This window comes from Oratosquilla oratoria, chromosome 2 (genome assembly GCF_046742065.1).
Source record: "Oratosquilla oratoria isolate Oo_2021 chromosome 2, ASM4674206v1, whole genome shotgun sequence".
NCBI lineage: Eukaryota > Metazoa > Arthropoda > Malacostraca > Stomatopoda > Squillidae > Oratosquilla > Oratosquilla oratoria.
In genome coordinates, this window is record NC_134778.1 from 85,871,713 (window position 1) to 85,885,880 (window position 14,168).

The following is a 14,168-nucleotide window of genomic DNA, read 5'->3' on the forward strand; positions in this document are numbered from 1 at the left end:
GCTATACTCATTTTCGTATCCGAATTCCTCATCCATAGAACATTAAGAGCACGAATAGAAACAGCCCAATCCTCACTACATACCAAACAAGGAGTCCACCAAGGAAGCGTTCTCATCATTCTTCTTTTTCACCGTACCAATCGGTGAAAAAATATATCTATATATCAAGAGCCTTCTCCACCTTATAAGGGAGGTAGCTAAGTCAGAGGCACGTACCTATTCCCACCCTTTCTACCACTCCCACCTCAGCTCCTCATGGATGACGGGTAATCCCTGCATCCACCAACTGCCCTGTATCAAACACAATGCATCAAGACACAATACATCTACAGCATGGTCGCTTCACTTAATCGGCGACCCCTTCCCTCTCCGTCCCCTCATGCAGAAAAAGAAAAGACGGGCTTCGGGCTGCATCAAAATATCATTCACACAAAAGCACCCACTTTCACCCCATCCCCCATCCCTCCCTTCCTAGCATAACAGTACCGTACATACACAGTTTTCAACCATTCCCATCTCCTGCCTTCTCCATTCCTTACTCAACAGACATTCCCCTCTTGCTCAGCGCCCCCTTCACCCCATCCATCCATCTCATCCTCGGTCATCCCCTCAAGTCCACTCCCTATCTCCTGTCTACTCCCTTCTTTGCTCAACAGTCATTCCCCTTTTGCTCAACGCCCCCTTCACCCCATTCATCCATCTCATCCTCGGTCACCCTCTCAAGTTCACTCCCTCTACCTCTGCCTTTCACACCTCTTTTACTAATCTTCCATCACTCATTCTTTCCATGTGTCCAAATCATCCCAATAGTCTTTCTCAGCCCTATCTCCCATCTCCTTTTCCACTCCCGCAGTCCTCCTCACCTCCTCGTTTCTCACCCTATCCATACTTCTCAGACATTTCATCTCAAATACATTTAAACTTTTCCTCTCTGCTTCTCTTAAAGTCCAAGTCTCTGTCCCATACAATATCGAGGGCACAATCACCCCTTCATACAATCTCCTCTTTGCATCCATTCCCAGTTGCCTATTTTTCATAACGCTTTTTGATTCCCCAAGGTATTTACTTGCTTCTCTCAATCTACAATTTACCTCCACCTCTATTCCTCCTTTCCTGCCACATGCGACCTCAAATACCTAAAGTTATCCACTTCCTCCAGCCTCTCTCCTTTAAGACGTACTTCCAACTCATTGCCCTCCTCTACCCTTATACATCTTGTCACCTTGCCTTTACTTACATTTATCTTCAAATTTCTCCTATCGCATACCTTTCCAAACTCCGTCACTAACTCCCTTAATTCCTCTTCTGACCCTGCTGCGAGCGCAATGTCGTCAACAAGCAACAACTGGCTCATCTCCCTTCCTTCATCGACTATGTATTCATCGCCGAACTCTTCTTCATCCTCATCGCCCAACGTATCCACAACTTTCCACCTATCCTGTATAATCATATCAGATTCACGAAGTGTCTTCAGTTACCACTCTCAAGTTTCGCAGCCCACTGGTCCACAAAATTCATCCGTGGATCATCCAACTTTCCACCCGTTTCAATTTTTTATCCTTCTGTTAGTTACCATCTTATGCTGGCATTCCCGGTAATCAATGATCCGACAAGGTGGGCCCGAAAGGCTGCATCCACCCTTTCTGGAGCCTCCATTGTCCTGCCAATAACAGATTACTACTCATTTCTCCGATTAGTAATCTTAAACACGTGGTATAGATTTTAGGAACAACGCCAAACTACCTAAAAACAATCAAATTACAAAGGATTACAAAGGCAAAGCATGCCGACAGGAGACCTTTTGATCCATATCTAGGTCGGATGCAAAAAAAAAAAAAAAAAAAAAAAAAAAAAAAACATATTAATAATAAATTAAAACTATAACAATGTAAATAACAATTAAAATACATAAATAAATGCATTGGTATAGTTGAATAACAAACAAACAGGTAAATAGTAAATGATAATAAATTGACATATAACTAATAATAAATGAAAATCAGACAGACAAATTATAACAAAACAAAACATTCATGGCTATCTTCACATCAACATGACCGACGTTGTGAAACGGCACGAGTATGCCACAGAACAAGATATTCACGCTTCACCCATGGCTAACTCATAACGGGAAGCTACCCTCTCACCTGCCAAAGCGAAGCTTCTCTCTTAATACCATATACATCCACACTACTGCAAGTAGTATATCCGATTTACGTAACACATAGGGACAACCACCTACTCTCTCCTCTACCTCTTCAAACACCAGTGACACTACAACAGATCTTAATGTAGCAGAGTGTCTCTATCACCTATTCATAAGTTCCTACCGAAGACAGAACTCCTAACAGCCCCTAAGTAGAATAATACATTTTTTTGCATCCGACTTAGTTATGGACCGAAAGGTCTCCAGTCGGCATGCTCCTCATTTGTAATCCTTTGTAAGACATTGCATAACGGTGGCGCGAGATTGTTTGCAAAGATAAAAGCGCCGGGTAAACCACAGATCACTATTACACCATGTGGTCCGAGCCTGTGGTAAATCACACACATACACATACACACACACACACACACACACACACACACACACACACACACACACACACACACACACACACACACACACACACACACACACACACACACACACACACACACACACACACACATATGAACAAAGACTGGCCGAAATGGAATTGCCAACCCTGGAACAAAGAAGAGAACGAGGGGACCTACTAACTATCTACAGAATTATGAAAGGAAAAGAACGCCTTGATAGAGGGGACTTATTAAAGTGGGACAGAGGAAAAACAAGAGGACATGCAATGAAACTCGAAAAGGATAACTACAGAAGAGACCTGAAAAAGAACAACTTCCCACACAGAGTGATAGATATATGGAGCAAATTGGATGAAAAAATAGTGCGTGCAAACACAATACAAGAATTTAAGAACAAACTTGATCTTGTGAGATACAAAAACGGGTCACCTCGAGCATAGCTCCCCTTCCCGTATAATATAACTAGGTACACACACACACACACACACACACACACACACACACACACACACACACACACACATACACATACACATACACATATCCACCATTACCATGCTGTCCTTTTCACCATCTCCAACGTTTTCTTTTTCTTCTTTATCTTCTTTTTTCTTCTTTTTCTATTTTTTGTTCTTCCTCTTCCTCCTCTTTTTCCTCTTCCTGTTCCTCTTTTTCCTCCTCTTCCATCTCTTCCTCCTCTTCCTCCTCTCCCTCTTCTTATTCTTCTTTCTCTCTTCCTTCTATATAAAATTCTCTTCCAACATGTTCACTCACTCGATTCAGACTAGTCTAATCCTTTACTTCACCGGGTGGTATTCTTCTTTACAGATTGGCTGCCGCCAGGCGATTTTATTCATCCCTGTGCTTCAATGGTGATGAAGGGTTCATTGTCTCTCTTGGTTCACCCTTACATCCCGGATGACTCTTTTGTCGGGATTTGTTCATTTTTGACCCTGGGCGTGATATAGCGTTAGAAAATTAAATATTACTTTTGTAAATTATAATACATGAAGGTAATATGCGATTTTCTGGGCGGAAATGAAAAAAAAAACTTGCTACAAGCAAATATGTTAATGAACGAGTTGAAAAGCCCACCAACGTCTCTCCCGACGACGACTACAAGGACGATCCGGATGACATTTAATTGGCAGGTAATGATTTATTAAACACTAGATTAGGTTAGTTTAGTTTAGGTTGGACGAATTTATCATCCTTTTATTTCTTCGACGTTGGCATCTATCATAACAAACATGGCGTACCATTCGTCCGGCGCGACTTCGTTACTTACGAAATCTGTTTTAGCAACTTTTTTGTTTTTTATTTCCGCCCACAAAATTGCATATTACGTTGATACATCATAATTTACAAAATTAGTAATCAATTTCCTATTGCTATATTGCGCCTAGGGGCGAAACTAAACATTTACCCTTTTGTCTTTTTATTCTGGTTTTTGACCAACTATTTCATTCATCTCCGTAGCACCCCTTTCATTGGGATTTAGTTACAGTTCATCTTAATTAATCCCTTCCGTCCGGGATTAATTCAGCCGTGCCTACATTTTGCTCGTATGTTGTGTTCACACAAAAGAAAATCGTAAGGATTTTTTTTTATATAATTGGGACCTTAAAAGAACTTCCTTGCAGGTTGGAAAAAGGGTTCAAATCCTGTAATCTCCCACCCCTCGTATATTGGGGGGATTTTGATCCAGATCGAGGCTATCGGATTGAATCCCATGTCCGGATCCAGATTTGATTCCCAGCGGGATCCAAATCTGCAGAACACAATTCTGTCTGGAAAAGCTTTATGGTAGACATTTTCCCTCTGCATGGTAGAGCCTGAGCCAAGAGGGGTGTGGGGAGAAGGGGGAGGGATGGGGAGAAAAATACAAACAGAATACACTCCTGATCCCAATACAAAGCGAAGCATGTGTTTTTTTTTTAATGTCTGAATATTGGGCTGAGAGTGTCCATCTTCTTTACCTAATCTCCTCGTTTAAAATGAGTTACATGGAGGAAAGCTTACGGACAGAAGCCCGCTTGGTCTATAACGAGAAAAAAAGATGTAAACATAAACTCAAATCAGGTAAATGAAACCAGCAAACAGAATAACCAATTGGCATGCATTATAGTGCACTGCTTCTGTGTTGACTGAACTCTATCTTTAACGTCGAATGTTGCCACTTTCCACCGTCTCTTCGGTGATTTCGTTCCATTCGTTAACAATGCGGCCGATGAGTTTTTTCTTTCTACCTCTAAGATAACCTGCGTCCTGGCAACAGTCTGAGGGTGGACGATTCTATTCAGTTGAGGAAAACAAAATTTATCCTGAAGGAGATCTGTATCGAATGGAATGGGTGGGAGTAATTGCAAGCCTTGGGTGGCTCTTGGTGTATAAATATACACAAAACAAATCTCCTTGACATAGAGGCGACACAGAAGTATTTTTCGTGTACTCGAGTTTCAACTGGAACGTAACTCTTTTTTAGTTGCCATAGATGTCAAGAAAAACATAAGATGAGGAAACTGAAAGGAATTAAAAACCGAAGGAAGGTGTTCTACTCACAGGGATATCAGACTCAACAAGGAAAAGAGGATCCAAGACACCAGAATAATATGGAATTCCATGCCAAATATCTGAGGAAACACCGCAACTTATTCTGCGGCTGGGCCTTTGACTTATTAAACTCACCATTCCACTCCTATTGAGTGAGAAGTGGGAAATCTCACCTCCGTCCCCTCATGCAAAAAAAAAAAAAAAAAAAAAAAAGACTGGTAGAAATCCCTTCGGACTGCGTCAAAATATTATTCACATATAGGCACCCCCTATCCCTCGATCGCCATCCCTCCCTTCCTAGCATAACAGTATCATTCATACACTCATTTTCCACTCATCCTTATCTCCTGCCTTCTCCTTTTCTTGCTCAACAGACATTCCCCCTCTTACTCAATGCCCCCTTCACCCCATCCATCCATCTCATCCTCGGTCGTCCCCTCAAGTTCACTCCCTCCACCTCTGCCTTCAACACCTCTTTTATTAATATTCCATTATTTATCATTTCCATGCGTTCAAACCATCCCTATTTCCCATCTCCTTTCCCACTCCCGCTCTCTTCCTTATTTCGTTCCTCACCCTATCCAACCTAGTAATACTAACCCTTACTATACTTCTCAGACATTTCATCTCAAATACATTGAAATTTTTCCTCTCTGCTTCTCTTAAATTCCAAGTCTCTGCCCCATACAATACCGTCGGCACAATCACCCCTTCATACAATCTCCTCTTTGCATCCATTCCCAGTTGCCTATTTCTCATAACACTTTTTAATCCCCCAAGGCATTTACTTGCTTCTCTCAATCTACAGTTTACCTCCACCTCTATTCCTCCCTTTCCTACCACATGCGACTCCAAATACCTAAAGCTATCCACTTCCAGCCTCTCTCCTTTAAGATTTACTTCCAACTCACTGCCATCCTCTACCCTTATACATCTCGTCACCTTGCTTTTACCCACATTTGCTTTCAACTTTCTCCTATCGCACACCTTTCCAAACTCCATCACTAACTCCCTTAATCCCTCCTCTGACCCTGCCACAAGCGCACTGTCATCAACAAACAAGAACTACTTCACCTCCCACTTTCCTCCATTTTCTTTAACAATCTCCAGTTCCCTGCCCATTACCCTCGCCTTCACCTCCCATACCACCCCGTCCACGTACACATTGAACAGCCATGGCGACATGACACAGCCCTGACGCAATCCCACCTTTGACCTAAACCACTCGCTCTCTCAATTTCCCATATATCTGCAATACCTCCCACATTGCTTTCCTGTTTACCCTATCATAAGCCTTCTCCAGATCCATTAAGGACCCACAAAAAAAAAAAAAAAATCCTCACCTTTTCCTAAAGCTTTCTCATATATCTGCCTTACCACAAAAATATAATCCATGCAAACCCCTATATTTCCTAACCCCACACTATTCCTCACCAATTACTCCCTCTGTTCCTCTCCTAATCCTCTCAATCAAGATCCTCCCATAAACCTTCCCAACTACACTCAACAAACTGATCTCTCTGAAACTACTACACTTACATGTTTTCCCTTTTCTCTTGTAAAATGGAACTATACAGGCACTCCCAGTCCTCTGGCACTCTACCCTCTCTTAGGCACACATAAAACAACCTCACCAACTAGTCCACTAATACTGCTCCTCCCTTCTTCACACACTCCGCATGACACCCATCTAATCCAATAGCCTTACCTGTTCTCATAATTTTTAGAGCTACTTGCACCTCATCTTTTCTTGTTTCGCCTTCATTTTCCTTCCCCATCACCGTCATTTTCTTAGCGCCTCTCATTGGTACCACCAATCCTTCCATATCCTCCACATTCAACAGCTCTCTAAAGGATGCTGCCCATCTTCCCCTTACCGCCTCCTCTTCCTTCAAGATCTGTCCATCCGCGCCTTTTACCTTTTCTTCTCTACTTGACTCACTCCCCCTCTTTTCTTGATTTTTCTTTCAAAACATCTTTTTATTGTTTTTAAAAAAGTCTGTCATACTCTTCCCTTGTTTTACATCTGCTCTCTTTTTTGCCTCTTTTATCTTTTTTTATACTTATTATATTTTTCTCTCATCCTACTTTATAACCAGTCCCTGAATGCTCGCTTCTCTTCTACTACCTTCTTCACTTCATCATCCCACCACTCACTATCCTTCCTTCTATTCCCTTCCATCCTTCTTGTTTCACATACAATCATTGCACACCTTGTCGCTTCCTCCTTGAACCACTATTCCTCTTCCACACCTATTTCCACTTTATTCTTTACCTCCTCCCACACTTCTCTCAGCTTCTCCTTGTACTCCTGCCCCTGTCCCTTCTTATTTAAACAGTTTGCTCTAAGCACCTCCCAAAATTATGTCCTTTTCCTTTTTCTCCATCTATCCTCCACTCTCAATTTACCTTCCACCAAAAAATTATCTGATATTCCCCCACTCTCTCCCCTAAGAACATGTACATCCAAAACTCTTCCTACTCTTCTCCTGGGTACCATTATATAGTCCATTAAAGCCCTATCTACCACCCTTCCATCTACCACCCTCTCCCATGTGTACTTATGCTTGACCTTTTTCCTAAACACTGTTTTAGCTATTATCAACTCTCTTTCTAGACCCATCTCCACCATCAACTCCACTACGATTTTTTCCTGGCACTTCACACTCCCTAGCTACTTTGTCGAGTGCCGCAGGTTTTTTATATCAAATTCAGAAATTATGATGAAAGAACTACTGAGGAAAATACACGATTGGGATGAAAAGAATAGGAGAAAAGATACAGAGAATAATAATATATTAGTAACATATAGAACTCAGAGAGAAAGGCACGAGAAGAAAAACTACGATAACCACACAGCAACAATGATATTTACGTCCAGAACATAAAGGGGGAGCTAAATGATGGGGCTAGATTCTTTCACAGTAATACTAAATGGCTTTTTTTAAAGTATATGCAGAAGAAATGATAAGAGATATTGTTTTTTTAGACTGAATTCATCAAGTAAATAAGCTTAGAAAAATAAAAACAGGAGAAATAGTAAGTGAATAACAAAGAAATAAAAGAGAACAAGACAAAAGATAGATTAATTAAGAAGGCAGGGTGTTGTCAGGGCTTCCATCACTGTTAATTATGTAACTCAAGTTACGCACAATCACATTCTTATACAGGCAGACACTAACAGTTTAACTTTCTAATTCTTTAAACTACAGGATTTTTCTGAATTTAGAGAAACCATACTGGCTAAACAGTATACAAAAAAACAATTTTCTTTTATTAGTCCTATACTGAAACTTCACTTTTATAATAAATGAAAAAGTATGTTCTTAGCAATACTTGTAGTAAACCTTTCTATTTATATACTGTGTAAACAATCTGAAATAATGTATCTAACTTGTCGTATAAGAAATAATAAGTTTTATCTAGTAGTAACAAGTCACCATGATTAACCTTTTCACTGGCACACTTGGGCCAAGATAAAAAATATCTGTATTACGTTGTAGATATTATTATTTACAAAACTTTGGCATCTAGTAGGCGTGATGTGTACGTGCTGCAGGATTGTGTAGGAGCACATTGCAAAAATAATGAATGCATCACGTATACTACCTTTGCTTTTTTGAGTGCCCAAAGACAGCATTGCAGAACCAACATGCACACAATTAAGCATCAATGATGCGTCAATATGAAAACATCTTCCGAGAGATATTCCGGTTCAAATTGATAGCCTGTTACTATGCCTTCTATCCACACATCTTGGGTGTTGTCAGATATATCCAGGGAGTAGAGACTGCTCTCAAAAGACGATGGAAAACTTTCAGTATTGCTGAATATCGTCCGTTTTGCTACCAAGAATCTCGGGTTGGTACATAATTCATGACGTCATCGGAACTAATATTAAGAGGTGGTGCTGTATGCTGCGTTTTAGTGCAGATTAGCAGACGACGAATATTTTCGTCAAAAATCCCTCAAATAGTACTTTTGAGATAAGATGTTTGTTTTAAACATGGTTCTCCTAGCGTAGGCAGTTATGTTGTATAAATGTAACTGTAGTTTTAAAGGAAACGAAAGTAGAATCAATTTATAAGATAAATCCCGAACAGACTTCCCTCCAGCTTAGTCATGTGATCTGATGTCTTGACGTCTACTTGCTTTGTACGTCACGAGCAAAAGTTTCGACCCATCTCGAATTTTTCATGATGCAAAATTAAATTTCTTTGTCTGACATTTGTTCTGATCTATTCAAGAATATTACCTAACTGTAAGCTGAAAACTGCATAGGAAGATATATCACGTACTCGGCAAAAGAAATTAATGTTTACATTATATGTAACGTGAATCAAAACTTTTGCTCGTGAATGTACATAGAAAACTATCGTTAGTAGGGGTGTCGAAACATTCGCTAATGAACATAACCTTATGATACTGAAGGGTGGTATTTCTGGGGTTCGAATTTCGAATTCCTTCTGAATGATATGAATCGAATAATAGTTCCGGAGTTCATATGGATTCACTATGACACAATAATGTTATTTCCGATGGAGACTTCAATTTGTCTCAAATAGTTTCGTTGTGTGTTGTGTGTGTGTGATTTACTAACGATAGTTTTCTGTGCAGCTGTACATAGTCTACTGAATAGGGTCTCAGTGTAATGACCAAGATATATATAGATTACCGATTTATCTATCTACATATATCTCCAAATGGAGATTTTTTGTAAATATATATACATGTGTGTGTGTGTGTATGTGTGTGTGTGTGTGTGTGTGTGTGTATGTGTGTGTTTGTGTGTGTGTATGTGTGTGTGTGTATGTGTGTGTGTGTATGTGTGTGTGTGTGTGTGTGTGTATGTGTGTGTGTGTGTATGTGTGTGTGTGTATGTGTGTGTGTGTGTATGTGTGTGTTTGTATGTGTGTGTATGTGTATGTGTGTGTATGTGTGTGTGTGTATGTGTGTGTGTATGTGTGTATGTGTGTGTGTGTGTATGTGTGTGTGTGTATGTGTTTACACATACATTATTTTGCCAGCAAAAGTTCAATCTTCACGAACTGTAGGGCATCCTCACCAGCGTCCACGATCTCATAAAGGTCATTTTTTTCCATCGACTTCTTCCCTCAAGCTTCTTCCTACGTTTTACGACCTCTGCCGTGTATCATAACCACCGCCACCTGATTTTATTCATCGAACCCTTCCTCCCAGTTTCATTTGTGAAAGAGTTGAATACATCTCGAGACCATCACGACCACCATTTCCCGTTGCGTTGTGCGACTTTAGACGATTATTCTCTCTGCCGCCTGGCGATGTTACTCACCAAAGGGGAACCCAGCCCCCTTCCTCCACATCAAAAGAGTTCTTAACGCCCGGGGCCTCCTTGCTAGATGTTGCTCTGACAATAGACACGTTTATGGAGTTTGAGGGCGGTTCCTTTCTTCTCCATCTTTGACGTATAGATGGTTTTCCCCGCAGCTGAACAAAATCGCCTGGTGTCAGCATCAGTAAGCATAAGAACCAAACATCAGCGAGTTAAAAACCCGTCTCAGTTTGCATAACACGCTAAGGTCCGGTGCCCATAGATGGCTTTGCTTTGGCTGACTCCAGGGGATTTCATTCAACATAGGTTCGCCCCCTCCTCTCCCCTCCCCTCATCCCAATGTCACCAGAGGGTACACTCCCATAGTCTCGGGGGCGGCCACGCGACTGAATAAAATCCTTTGACGAGAGGAATCGAAAGATGGAGGAGTGGAGGTAAAGGAAGAGGAAGAAGAAAATGAGGGTGACAGGTAAAGAAGGGGGGAAATATGATAGGAAGAAGAGAAGAAAAGTAGGAAGGAGACAAAAGAAACAGAGGAGGTAAGTGAGAAGGTGGAGGAGAAATAAGAGGAAAAGAATGGAGAGGAGTAGGAAGAAAAAAAGTAAGAAAGAAGAGAAGGCGAAAAATGAAGAAAAGGAGGAGAAGGGGAGGATAAAAATGAAAAGGCGGAAGAAGGGGCCGAAGATAAAGAGTATTTCATTTTTGGACTCGGTCATTCGATGCCCGGGAAGTCGAGGTTGAATTGCGCAACACGAAACGCGCCACAGAGCCATCTGGAGGAGATAAGAAGAATGAGAGAAGTGAAGACCAAGCAGCTGGTCCTCGGACACAGAGACGAAGACGAACATAGGAAGAGGATAGATATTTTTCAATAGAAAAGTCGGATTAATAAGAAGGGGAGGAGGAGGAGGAGGTGGGGTAGGAGGAGTAGGTGGAGAAGGACGAAGGAAGGGTAAGTAGGAGGATGAGGAGGTGAAAAAGGAGGAGAGGAGGAAGAGGAGGAATATGTGAAGAACAAGAAGAAAGAAAAACACAAGTACTGTAGAAGGAAAAGAAGGTGGAGCAGGTGAAGTAGTAACGGAGGAGAAGCAAAGAAGGGATGAATGGAGGAGCTGCAGATAATGAAGGAATAGAGAAGATATAAGTGAAGGAGGAGGAGGAGGAGGAGGAGAGGAATACAGGAGAGGGAAGAGAAGGGAAAAGATACAGAGGAGGAGGAGGAGGAGGAGGTAAAAAGAGGGGAATTCTATGTTCGATTGGGAGCGGTGAGGTGGCATGAGGGATGTGCGACCGAGGCTGAGGGCCGAGGGCCGAGGGCCAGGGCATGACGCATCTTTGGGAAGGCGGTTCTCCATAGAAGCGACGCAGGGCTGCCTAAGAGGATTACACATCAGAAGCCACCCATGTCCGCAGCTGGGATCCAAGGGCAAGAGAAAAAACAAACAAAAAAAAGTCAGATGGTCTTTTCCTTCACATTCTAGAAGTGAAGGAAATTCCAAGAAGATCTAAACCGATACTTTGGGGAAAAAATGTCTTTACATTTATAACGTTGATGTCTCGTAGAAAGTTAACTTACATAGAATATGATTACGGAAAAATGAAGTTTCAGGCGTTATCATAATTTTATAGCCTCTCATTCTTACCTTCTTCCTCTATGTCAACCCACGCTGGTCTTTGACTATCAACCCTATTCTTTTACCTTTACTTCCTGCATTTCATTTCTACAAACTTCTCTTCCCTAAATCCTGTCTGTTTTTGTAGAAAACCCAAAAAATTTCCTCCTAGCAACTACCTCTTATTTTCTACACGTCCCTAGTTCTGATCTGACCCCGTCTATTTCCTACAAATCCCCTACTTCTCTCCATCTTACATCTCTACAAACTCCTTTTGCTCCCTAACTCTTGCGACCTACTCCTTTCCTATCCTCTGCTTTTATTTTCTACAAGCCCTGACTTCTACCCCGTAGGCTATATTTTTATTTCCTATAAGCCCACCTTCTGCTCCCTAGCCCCTATCTATATTCTGTAGAATATATCCTGCCCCCCTATAATCCTTCCCTCCTTTCTTACAAGCTTTGTTGAGCACCCCTGGGCTCTAACTCTGTTTATTCAAGTTCCTATTTTTGCTCCCTAGTTTCGGCATTTTCCTTCCCCCTCGTCCTTTTCTTTCCCCTGAATGCTCCAACACCCTTGACACCCTCATCCTCCACACCCCCACCCACTCGCACCCCGCGTGCCATTAAGGGAACTCCGACCATCGTTATGTCGCCCGCCACCTCTGTATAATCCATTTCTGACTCTCCCGGGGCCGGAAGATAGGGATGCTGCCGCCACATGCTATGTTGACATTTGCTCCCAACTAGCTGATAAACCGAATCCCTCTTTACCACTACAGGTCCGCACAAGGATGGACGGGGGTGGAACATTCTCAAGTTCCCTCCAAGAAGAATCGAAATAACTTCTTGGGAGGAAATAATAGTTGTTTATGACAACATGGCACACACAAACGAAACGTCGGAAACAATTCGACAGTGAAAAATTACTTGGGGTACAAATGTAGTTTTATTGAAAACTTACAATTCGGCAGTTTGTGTACAACTGCTTTCTTTTCTCCTTTCACGCTAAACAGAAAAATAAGATTAGAGAAAGATTGGCTATCAGATTAACTAGGAGTCTGACCTGAAGTTACAGAGTCAAAAGAATGCGAAGAGATTCAGTTTTCCATACAGATGCATAAATATTTGGAATAGTTTCGAAGGCAACAAAGCCCCAGCTAAAAGTTGGAACGCTACATGAATTCAAATCCAAATACCATTGGAGAATAAGGAGATATAGCCCAAGTTCAAGCCATTCGTGAATTTGAAGCCAAATATGATAATTAAAGAGTAAGAGACGAGACCTCACGACCGTTGCTCTTTTCCTCTGTACTACAGTTATATAAGTACAATATAGTAAATACACACTCCCATCATCTTGCTTAAGGGGGACAGTGACAGTGTGTAGTATCGGTGAAAACTTTTCATAATGTGTGACCGACGTAATCTTGAGACTTGACTTCTGAAAAACCATGACGATAGCCACTACACCAGCAATCAGGTGTATGTGTGTGTGTGTGTGTGTGTGTGTGTGTGTGTGTGTGTGTGTGTGTGTGTGTGTGTGTGTGTGTGTGTGTGTGTGTGTGTGTGTGTGTGTGTGTGTGTGTGTGTGTGTGTGTGTGTGTGTGTGTGTGTGTGTGTGTGTGTGTGTGTGTGTGTGTGTGTGAGTGAGTGTGATTACCTAATTTACCCAACTGTAGTGCACAGGAAAGGTACGGGAACAACATTCGTCGATTTCTGTTTCTTACTCTCCAATTTACTACGCCCAGGTACAAATTCGTGTATGGCTCCAACTTGTGTTATATCCTTATTTTCCAATTATCATACTTACATTTGAATCCATGCATTATTCTAGCAGTGTGTGTGTGTGTGTGTGTGTGTGTGTGTGTGTGTGTGTGTGTGTGTGTGTGTGTGTGTGTGTGTGTGTGTGTGTGTGTATGTGTGCGTGTGCATGCGCGTGTTCATGTGCGTGTACGTGCGTGCGTGTGTGTGTGTGTGTGTGTGTGTGTGTGTGTGTGTGTGTGTGTGTGTGTGTGTGTGTGTGTGTGTGTGTGTGTGTGTGTGTGTGTGTGTGTGTGGGCGTGGGTGTGTAGGTGTGTGTGCTTCTGTGAGTGTGTGTTTGTTTGGGTATTATTTCAGTAAAAAGCA